Source organism: Cloeon dipterum, chromosome X (assembly GCF_949628265.1).
Source record: "Cloeon dipterum chromosome X, ieCloDipt1.1, whole genome shotgun sequence".
Lineage (NCBI taxonomy): Eukaryota > Metazoa > Arthropoda > Insecta > Ephemeroptera > Baetidae > Cloeon > Cloeon dipterum.
The window spans coordinates 29,743,937-29,755,069 of NC_088790.1; the positions used below are offsets into that span (position 1 = coordinate 29,743,937).

General features: G+C 37.4%; 1 long non-coding RNA gene across 1 annotated transcript; it reads right to left on the reverse strand.

Moving 5' to 3' along the window:
• Nucleotides 1-1,265: 1,265 nt before the first annotated feature.
• LOC135945939 (uncharacterized) lies at nt 1,266-4,695 on the reverse strand. Its single transcript, XR_010575474.1, has 3 exons — nt 4,305-4,695; nt 4,156-4,246; nt 1,266-4,101 (listed from the first exon to the last, which is right to left on the reverse strand). It is a non-coding gene; the product is annotated as an uncharacterized LOC135945939 (long non-coding RNA).
• Between the last annotated feature and the right edge of the window lie 6,438 nt (nt 4,696-11,133).

The window sequence follows — 11,133 nt, forward strand, 5'->3', positions numbered from 1 at the left end:
GCAACCTTTTCCGAGAAATAAATTTTTCAGAGTGATAGAGCCCCCTTAATTTCTTTAGGGACACAATTATTGTACCCATGAAATTCCGTGCAAATGAAACGCTTTTCAGACTGGCAGTTTCGTGGCAATCAAAGTTTATTGAAGTTTCGAAGCCGTCAATTCTCCCGAGCACGCGACCTTTAATTAAAAAATGTGCCCGTCGTTTAAAAACAATTGATTTTTCCGTGTCCTGTGTGTTTATTTCAACGCACTGTATAGCGATCGGAATTGAACCACCCTCAAGTTCTTACCCTGACATGTCCCTGAGGGTCAGATTGTGAAAAAATGCCCAAAATTGTCAAGTTTGGTTTCGTTTCACTGGGTTTTGACTCATCAACAGTTCAAATTTTGTCATGAATATATTTCATGGCATAAAAATTATGTTTTGGAAAATTTTGCATGCGCCAAACTTAACTATTTGGACTGTTTTAAGTGTGGTTTTATTCTATTTATCGAAAATACATCTACCGCAAAATTACTGATAGTAAACTAAGTTAACATTTCATGAGTTAAACTTAATTGCTGATATTTTTTAAATATAAATTTTTTACAAATCGACAACGGGGAAAAATCGGCTACACTTGACCGCCACAATTTTCTTTTAAAATGAGAAACGTTAAAAATCATCTAGGTATGTTATTTAATGGAATGCAACCCCTTGCGGCCAAAATCCTGTTTTTGTTTACTGTATGTCCATACCGCGCGGTTCCTCTTTTCTATTTTTCTTTCACGCGTGAATCTCCCTTGGGAGAGATTCTCTCTGAGAAGCGGCATAACCCACAGAGAAAGAGGTTTGCGTGAACCGGAAAAATGCAGTAGATGTTTGACATATTTTTGTCTCGTGCGTGGGGTCTTATGCCGAGAGCATTCGCCGAAGCTTCAATCAATGTTTTTAGCTTTAATCCTGACCGCCTGCAACGAACTCGGGCCGGAAATGGTTATAACGTGAGGAAAAGGGTGCATAATCCTCCAAGTAGGACCTTTCAGCTTTACATCTTGATTATTGAGAGTGATTTTCAGACACTACGCTCGTAACAATTTAAATGAGGTGCAACTATAATAGAATGTTGGCATTTTTATTTTATTAATACAGAAAAGAAGTAAACTAAAATTTTACGCGCGACATGCTTATTTAATTTAAAAATGGAATCTTTTAAATACCTTTTCAAGGACAAAATATACAAATTTCACCAACTTTAACTGTCTAAATACTCATCTTGCACGGTTTAATCTCAAAATTCCACTCCACAACCCTTCGTTTTTTCCATTAGACAAAAACACACTCACAGGAATAATTAGTTCAGATATTTTTTTAAGAAGCAAAATAACTGTAAAAGGGTAATTATTAAAAGGTTTTGTAAAATTCAATACGCAACAATTTATAATAATTCCGTTAGTAATTTTATTGAAACAAAAATGTGCTTCCTGACAATATGAGAATACAAACAAACGAGACTTTCGCTTGTAAATTTTCTGACAATCATTGTGTTCATGCAATTTTAAGCAGTTTGAACCATACTTAAAACCGTCTAAAACTGCCAAAACCATCTTAAATCGTCTAAAATCGTCTATAACCGACTATTCTGAATATTTCACGGTTAAAAATTGTTGAAATGATATTATTTAATTAAATAAGAAACATTAATTAACATTTTTCTCATCACGAGAAATTAAAAAAATCTACTCACCGCTGGACTCGTTTCTATCTGCCCTGACCAGCTGAAAGGTTCAGGGGTGTATTCCTTCCACCCTTAAGTTGGTATGTTTCAACCCCTTTGAAAAAAGAAAAAAGTGTAGCATCTTTTGGGGTGGAGGGAAAGCACCCACTCATCTCGTCAGGGCAAGTCGACACGAGTCCAACGGTGGGTAGTTTTTGCAATTCTGATAATTAGAACCAAAGATTTGGCAGAAGTTTAAATATTTGCAAAAAAATCTGTCGAATTGAGAAAACTGCTCACCGTTCGACTTGTCTTAACCTCTAGAGAGCCAATGGAATTCGGGGTAGATTTTTTCAATTTAAGAGCTTTTTGAACAGTGAATAAATTTGTTGAAAGTGCAAAACGACGCGATTTTTCTCGTTACTTTAATAAACGGGGTTGAGGGTTGATCACCCTCAAAACATTTTGGCTGTCTAGGGAAGGTCAAGACGAGTTGAACGGTATGCAGTTTTTGCAATTCTAAAAATTAGAACCCGAGATTTGAGGTTGTAACAGTAACGATACATTTGAAAATTTGCTCTGCATGCGGCGCAATTTAATTTAGAAAGTTAAAGGTAAAAACAATTTGACACGACGCCACGTGTCTTTTGCAAGAAAATAAAATTAGAAATAAATAACAAAATCATCTAAAACTATCCAAATTTAAAAAATCGACTAAAATATTCTAAATTTATCTGAAAACCCGCTGAAATATAGTCAACTATTTTCCCGAAAATAATCTTCTAAAATTCACAGCCCTACTGAACATTTTCATCGGAAGGTTTTTTGGCATCTCTTCCTGTGCAATTGAAGCAAAAGGCCCAGCACTTCAATCCGAGGTAGCAACCGGCTCATGTGCATTTCAAGACTGCATAATTCAAAAGTTGCAACTTCTGTCAACTTGGGTGTAACTGCATGGATGGCAAAAACTCGCATTTGTCCGGAAAAACAAAACTTGATAACATAAAAGTGGTCTTTTTGCCAGTTTTTCTAAAATTTTGCGGTATTGAAGATAAAAAATTCTTATGATGCTGGATGACCAAAAATAAGGATATTTAGAACCAGTACGTTTCACCAAAAGGTCGAGAATCTTAACACTCAGCGGAGATTGTAAATTTCCAAAATTTCTGACTTTTTTGACGCGATATATGTTTGGGGTTTAACAGGAAAATGCAGAATAACCAAAACATTAGTGGAATTTCCTAGGTGATTTTTTGCAATTTGCAAAGTTGGTGAACACTGGTAATCTGAAAGTTGCTTTAAAATAATAGCCGCCAAAGACTTTTTTTATTTCCGCTTTTAAGTAATTTTTTTTATTTTTCCTTTTTTTCATTGAAAAATTGCCATAAATAGAGTTTAAATTTTAGGACTAAAAAGCAATAGTAAAATTTTGAGGTAAAATGATTTGAATTAGGTGAAAACGAGTTTTAAATCAATACGTTGCGAACAGGATTCGCCAATTTTTCAATGCGCACGGAACCAGTTGGAAAAAAGCAAGCGTTTTGAGTTTTATCGCATTATTCCCAATTTATGAACCCCAAAAGAGGCATATTTCAAGTCATAAATAGCCTGAAATTTTGCAAATTACGATAATCGAAGAGTTAAAATATTCGGTCTTTTATAGAAACGCATAAAACTTGCAAAAACCAACCATAAAAACAGTTTTTTGCAAATCCTAAGGGGTTTTTTCCAGAAAAGTGCTGTTTTGAGATCTCTGGTTGCGAGTTACATAAACTAACACGAATAACAGAGCACATAATCGAAGTAATTTGTGTGTAAAACACATCCATGAAACAGAAAGGCGCGAAAATTTTTAATTTAGGGCAAGTGAAATTGAAAAAATGATTTAAGCTGGCTGAGCTGATAAAAAAAAATGTCAGTGGCTGGCTGGTGTGGCGCAGCTAGTTTAGATATCTACTCGCAATGCTTGCATTGGTTAACTTCTCGGTTTAGTTTGTGCCTCGACTCTCGAGTTGACGTGGAGAATCATTTCCAACTTGGATTTGAAGTGATTTTTGCAGCCAAAACGCGGGCACGCCAACGGAAATTCCGGATGCAGGAAACTCACATGAAGCCTCTACGTTATCAATGAGGGAAAAATATTGATGTTTTCTCCAAATTCGCATTAATTTGTTACGTTTCTTTTGAAAATCCTGCTGCATGTGCTGCTCTTTTTCCTCCTCACTGTGAAAGAATGTCGTGCAGCCAAAAATTCCGCATTTGATGGCTTCTTTGTGCATCACTTTGACGTGATCCAGCAGTAAAACGCACTCCACTGATGTAATTTCTCTTCCTAGGGATTTTCTTGTGTATTTGGCCAGATCAACCTCTTCCAACTGCGCCCAACACTGCTCAACATGCCCACCTGCAAAATTTAAACAATAGAAATCACAGTAGTGATTATTTTAATTAAAAATACCAAATTTCCTGAAGAATCCTCCTGGAGCACCTTAGCGTTTTCATCCAAATCTAAATTTTTCGGCCGCCAAGCAACAGACTCATCTCCAAACCTGTAAAACACGCGTAAAATCAAAATCAAAATTTTAAACTCGCGAATAGATATCATACTTGGCCTGCCAGATGCAAAAATAGCAGATTTAATCGTCTTTTGCGACCACCTCCGGCAAATTTTCGTCTCTTCCTGTCAGGTTCATGACTCATGACCTTCATGGCCAATTTCCTCAGCCTGACCCTGTCCACCTGCGATGCGAGGACAGCCGTCCGACGTCGGTCGGACACAGCGTCATTATTTGAATGGGAGTGTTTACTTCTCTGACTCGCTGCTGCATCTCTTGACTCCTTTAGTGACACCCTATCCAAGTTCAAGAAAATCTTTCTCCAAAAGGTTCTTTCGTTAATTTTCAATGCACAGATGTTCTTCTTGGGTTGGCAGAAGTAAACAAACAAAATTTCTTCACGCAGTTCTGGCTCATAGCATGGTCCTGTGAAGCAAGCGTGGCCATTCACATTCAGCTGTTATCAATATCAACAAATCCGCCCACATTCGCGGTGGAGAGGGCGACGAGGAGAAGGAAACTCGAAGCTGGATTAACTGAATTGCTTAGCTTTTTTAAATTTTTATTACTTTAAAATTAAAACTAATACTTAGTTATTATGTTAATGATGTCAGATAGTCTTAGATTTATGCTTTAATACGTAAAAATTTGTGTTGTATTATTGACTCCTTGTCTTTACATTCCCGTGTTTCTAAAAGCAACCAATCAGCGTTCAGCACTTGTTGATTGCTGTGATCTGATTGGCTTACTCGAGATTTTTATTAAGCATTTTTTATTCGTCAGCGCCGGGGAAATGTTGTACACACGAATGTACAAATGTCAATAATGCTCAACTGGCCAAAATAGTTTTATTTATACGACTTTGATTCTACTGAAGGTACTTATCTGGCTAAATTGGGTTTTTTACCATCTCTCTGTCTGAAAATTGGTCTTTCAGGCTATCTGCATAGAAGATGTTGCGTGGTGAACTCGAACGTGATCGCTGATCGCTCGCATCCAGGGTCCAGGGTCCAGGACTGCTGCATTGATTGTGAGTCATGTTGCTCATTGAACAACTGGACTTGGGCCTCCTTCCGGGATCCGGGACTCAATAATGTATGATTGTGTCATGTAAGCACTTTTCAATGTTTTCAACTACATATTTTCCAAATTTTCTGCATTGAAAACAGTACATACATAGATCTCATAATTGTTAGGCAGTTTAAATATGTACATAATATAAAAATTGGAAATGAATGATTTAAATTTTTTTTATTTTTAATTTGGCTCAATTAATCTAAAAGTAGTAAGGAATATAACGAATGTTGTATTAATTTTGTAGCACTGACGATTCAAAATGGCAAGGAAAAGGCGCTGCGACAACTGTGCCTGCTGCTGCCGCTGGTTGAACGGCATGTCCTGCAAGCCTTGTTCGACTTCCTGGGACAGGAGGCGGACAGAAGGGAATACAACAAGATGACAATCAACAATGTAGCCCCGAATTTGTTCCCTCCAACGTGGCTGCAGAAATTGCCGCTACCGGCGACCAAGAAGGTCACCGTAACCAACAGGTGAGGCCCTATTTGAAGGGTAAATAATAACAATAGATTGATTGTGCTTCAAAAAATTAATTAAATAATAATTAATCCTTTATTTAAAATTTACTAGATTTTTAGAGATCTCTATTCTTTTTGCTTTTTTCACTAAAAAATGACCCATTTTCATAAACTCGCATCCTGTTTAGTGAATAGTGTGTAAAATGCCTATCTGCCCAGAAGATGTTGCGTGGTGAACTCGAACGAGATCGCCCATCGCGTCCGGGACTGCTGCATCTTGATTGTGAGTCAAGTTGCTCGTTGGACAGCCTCCTGCTTCCCGGATCCGAGACTCAATAATGTAATGATTGTGTCACGTAAGCACTTTTATATGTTTTAAAACAATATAGATCCCTAAAGTAGTTTGAATACATAATTTACGATTGAGTTTTAAATTGAGAAAAACACTAAATTTTACCTACTTTGCATAAAACATTACTTATTTTTTTAAGTCCCTGTCATTTTCAGATCAAATTTTATAAGTGGATGATGGATAAGAATTAAAACTGGTTGAAAATTTGCAGCAGCCTAAGATTAGAGGAAATCCTTTTGATACTGCGGACTAAATTTACTGCGCAGAAGAATATTCATGCAAATTATTTAATTTCTCTTTAAAAATGAATACTAATGTCATAAAAAAATCTCAATTCTTTATATTAAAGATTAATTTTTAATTAGGTTGATCTAAGTGAAGCAGAGATGTAAATTATATCAAATATAAAATATTCCTAAATTTTTAATAGAATTGAGAAACAGGAATTAAATAAAACAAACGAATCATTAAGTTTTAAAGAGGAAATTAATGATTTTAATAATTTCAATCACGAGCGTTTCATAGCAAAAGTGAAGTTCTGCGTGGAATGTCGTAGAAGTCTCTCACAAAAATTGTTAACCTAATTATAGATTCGTCTGTTGTTAACAAACGAGAAGGTCGTCTCGAGCTCCGGCCTCGGCATCCTCACTTCCATCAGGTTTGGCGCCTTGGTGCAGATGAATCGAGCCAAATCAATCATGGCTGGCGTGTGTTCGTCCACAACTGAAGAAGACTGAGTCTCCACTGCAACAGAAAATTTAAATCCTCTATTAATTACACAAATCCTTAGAATAAATTAAGATATTTATTTTCCCAGCCATATATTTCATTACCAAAATTAAATTATATAAACACAACCAAAATTCGATCTGGCTTTATTTAAAAAGCTGATGCAGATAAATAATTTCAACAGCAGGAAGTAAATTATTAAAAATTCAGCTTACACTTTAAAGATTTCAGTTGAGGAGCAACAGGAAGGCTTGTCTTGCCCAGCGCCGTGATGACCCCTCGCAGCCTTACTTGCGCCAGGCTAAAGAAGCAGATCAAAAGTTTTTGCAAGTTGGGGATGGTCAGCAAAGTGAAAAGGCCAGCGTAAAACTTGGCGTGGTGCGAGAAACCCCAGTGCAGCTCCGTCAAACTCTCTGGCGGCACCGTGGAGAAAGGGTTGAAGGTCTTGAGAGATGCGAGACGAGGGCAGTGCGTGAAGACCTCATCCGCCAGAATGTTCTGCTGAATCTCGCACGCGAGCGACTTCAATTTGGGCCCGAACTTCTCGAGCATTTTGGCCATCATCCTCTTGGAGGGGCGGCCGGAGAAGAAGAGCTCCTCGACGTTCTTCAATTGCAGCAGCGGCTCCAAATCTTCGTCATTTTGCAAATTGCCCACGCAGAGAGACCGGACGTTCTCGGAGTGCCATTCGACTTGTCTCGGGTGCATCCGGCGGTGGACGATGAGGTTCTTGAGGCTGCTTGTTCCTCGCAAACCAGAGGCGACGTCGTGGTGCAACACGTGACAGTATTTAACCACGTTCTGCGATGATTTGCTCCCTATTACCTCCAATGAGGGAAATAACACGACGCAGATGCGACTATACGGCTCACAAGGGTCGGGAAGTACCACGAACAGGTTCGGCTGGTTCTGCTCCGTCGTCCGACACGTTTTTTCCATTTTCACATCGAAAATAAAGTTTTTAAGGTCCTTCAGCCGCTGCAGGCCGGCCACGAATGTCTCCATTGGGAACATGGGCTGCAGATTGCACTCGAGAGAGACTAGTTGGGCCATTTTTGAGGAAACACGATAAAAGTCTTCACTCTCAAACACGAAGCCGGGCAGACTCAGCTTTTTCAGGCTGGTGAATTTGAGCAGTGTGTCGAAAAAAGGTCGTAGCTGCTCGTTTTCCGCCGTCAACTGGAAGCTCGTCAAAGAATGGCAGCTTTTCTCCTGCAGCTTGTCGAAGGCTTCTTTCAAAACCCCGTTGTCTGTGCAGTTGGAGCAGTCAAAATTGCTAATCGCCAGGACGTAACCGTGGTGAGCGTATTTCCCACAGCGGTTGGCAGCAGCGATTTTTTCATGCAGTTCATCGCGAAGATCTTGGGGAAGCGCACCAAAAGCCTTCAAAACGTGAGGAGTCGATGCGTTCATTATCGTTTCTTCTGCTAAACTGTCCAGAAAGGTTTCTCTGTCCGAGAAACGCCGCGCTATTTCAGTTTCAGTTAGTGGAAAAGCCGGCATAGCGCACAATTTTTACCGCGTGTTTACGGATCAGAGCTCGCTATTGAACTGGCTAGAAGGATGCGCGAGTCGGGAGAGGAAATTTAAACAACAGGTGAACAGCTAAAAAAGATATACATAGTGAGAATAATAGGTATGCGCGGAAAGGAGCGGATGCGTCAAAAAATGAAATATTTGTGCGCTTTGTACATGCAGAAAGAATTGAGATTTTTGTTGTACGCTGCTACTTGACAAAAAAAAATCGGTTGAACCCTGGCCACGAAAATACTCCACTTTTTCTTGTGTTGATCTATTCATGGGATTCCCTTGGGATGGAACAATATGAGCAGAAGAGTTCGTGGAAGCGGAGCAAAGTTCCAGATTAAAATTCATCTGCCTTCTTTCTATGCGCATTCAGAACAAAATATAATTGTTTGTTTGCTCCGGATTGGTTCAGACAAATACATACTAATATGTTTGAACGACTCAATAACATAATTGTTTGTTAGAAGCAATTTTTGTTTTTTTGTGCCTCTTTTGTTAGTTAAATAATTTTGTTTATTTAATAAATATTCAAAGTCGAACAATTTTTCTGGAATCGAAGGGAAAAACTATTGAATAAGTTAAAAGTGTTTTATATCTATTTATTTATTTACTCTAGAGAACAAAGACCAATAAATTATAATAATTAAAATAACGGCTACTAAAAATACAGCTATAAAAAAATCACACTAACGATATGAGGGAATTAGATATTAATTTTACTGTGATTCTGGCATTCCCTGTCTCTAAATAGATATTTTTAATAAATCGCACAGCGCCTGCTTCAAGCGTGAAATAAAATAGAGTTGATTCGAGTGTAGCAAAAGGGTTTTCGTTGGAAATAGAATAAAAACTACGCATGCGGTGGGTCCACCGCAGCTGTCTTTCGAGTTGGGGGATCTAGAGGTTAAAATAAATAGCGTTTTTTTTCTATATCTGTGCTCTATATTTTTAAGCTCTTTCTATTCTTGCGGCGACAGATTATAATATTTATGCGGCACAAATTCAACAAGTATGTATAATAGGAGATTTTAACGCCCGAGAAAATTTATCTTTTTATTCTTTACTTGACTGACTTTTATTATAGAGTTGATCTTTTTAAGTTTGGGCAAACAAGCATAAAAATTAATTAATTTTATTAAGAGTACATATAGTCTTCAGAAATATTCTTGTGCCAAGGTAACTTAATCTTTATTACTTTTGATAAAATGCAAGTTGAACTTTTGCAGGTTCCTGGCCTTTTCGCAAATCACTTGATAAAATGCAGGATATGGAGGGGATCAGCCGAGTAAAATCGGAGCTCAAAGTTAAACTTTTCATTTCCTTTTGTCTACTGTTATTTGAGTTTATTATATAAACAAAAAACACCATTTTGTGTGATTTTTAATGTGTTCAAAGTTCAAAAGTTAAACACTTTTCATGTTCGCTTGGGATGCTCATTAAATTTAAAAAAGAAAATGGGTTATAAAATATTATCCAAATGGAAAAACTTGAAATTAAATATGTCAGTTTCTGATTATCAGAATTGCAAAAACCACCATTAGACCGTTTCCAGCGCCGCTCACTGTGCATCTTTTAAGCTGTATGTCAACTTTGGGGTTGAAACAAAACACCCCTAAACCCTTCAGCTACTCAGAGGAGGTGGAGACGAGTTGACGAGTTCAACAGTGGTCAGTTTTTGCAATTCTGAGGCTTAAAACGCGAGACTTGGAAGTAGAAAGAAACCAAAAAACCGAAATATTTAAGGAATTGTTTAAATTTCGTTATTTTTGAAACGTCCTAACCATTAGAATTGCAAAAAATAACCACCAGTAGACTCGTCTCGACGGCCACTAGGCAGCTAAAGGGTTTAAGGGGTGCCCTTCAACCCCATTGCTACAATTTTGATAATAAAAATTTTATCATGCTTCCTCTGTGAGTTAAAAATATTTTATCCTAAAAACTCTTATATATTAACACAATGCCTCGTCCCAAAAACATAATATTTCAAAATTAAATGCAAATTATATAAAAATCCAGAGGTGTAAAATGTTTTACTTTTTCGAGAGAATTATAAAGTATAGAAACTTAAGGGGATGAGGGTATAAGCATCCCTTAACCATTTAGTTAGTTAGAGGAGGTCAAGACGAGTTCAACGGCGGGCAATTTTTGCAATTCTAGTGGTTAGAACTCGAGATTCTGAGTTGCAAAAATGATGAAATTTGAAAATTCCCTTTTTTTTCGACTTTTAGAGTAAGGAATGTCTTGAAAAAAAATCCATCTTTGTTAAATTTCCGGCAAAGTACATGGAAACATCCACAGCGGCATTTGTTCAACGGTAGTCGCAGCTTTTAAAATATTACCAGGCTGCTGGCTGGCGCGACTCGGCGCGGCTTACTCAGACCTCTATACGCGCAATACAGTTTTTCTCGCCTTCCTTGTCTTATAAACTCATAAGTTGCCGAAAATTACACCCGATATTGAAAGCATTTATTTAATAAAAATGCGCTAAAACACCATTCGGCAGGCTGTCAGGCCGAATTTGTCTTCAGAAATATTCTTTTGTCAAACAAATTTCTACAAAAGCCAGCAATTCATATTATTCTTAAATGTTAGCCTATTTAGTTTTAAATGTATGCTATTGTAATTATAAAGAGTATCCAATTAAATCTATTTCCACCTTTAAATTAATTTAAGAAGGTTAATAACAAACAAAATATTTTAAACTAATCGTTGCTTCTCGTGTCAGCCACAGAATTGCG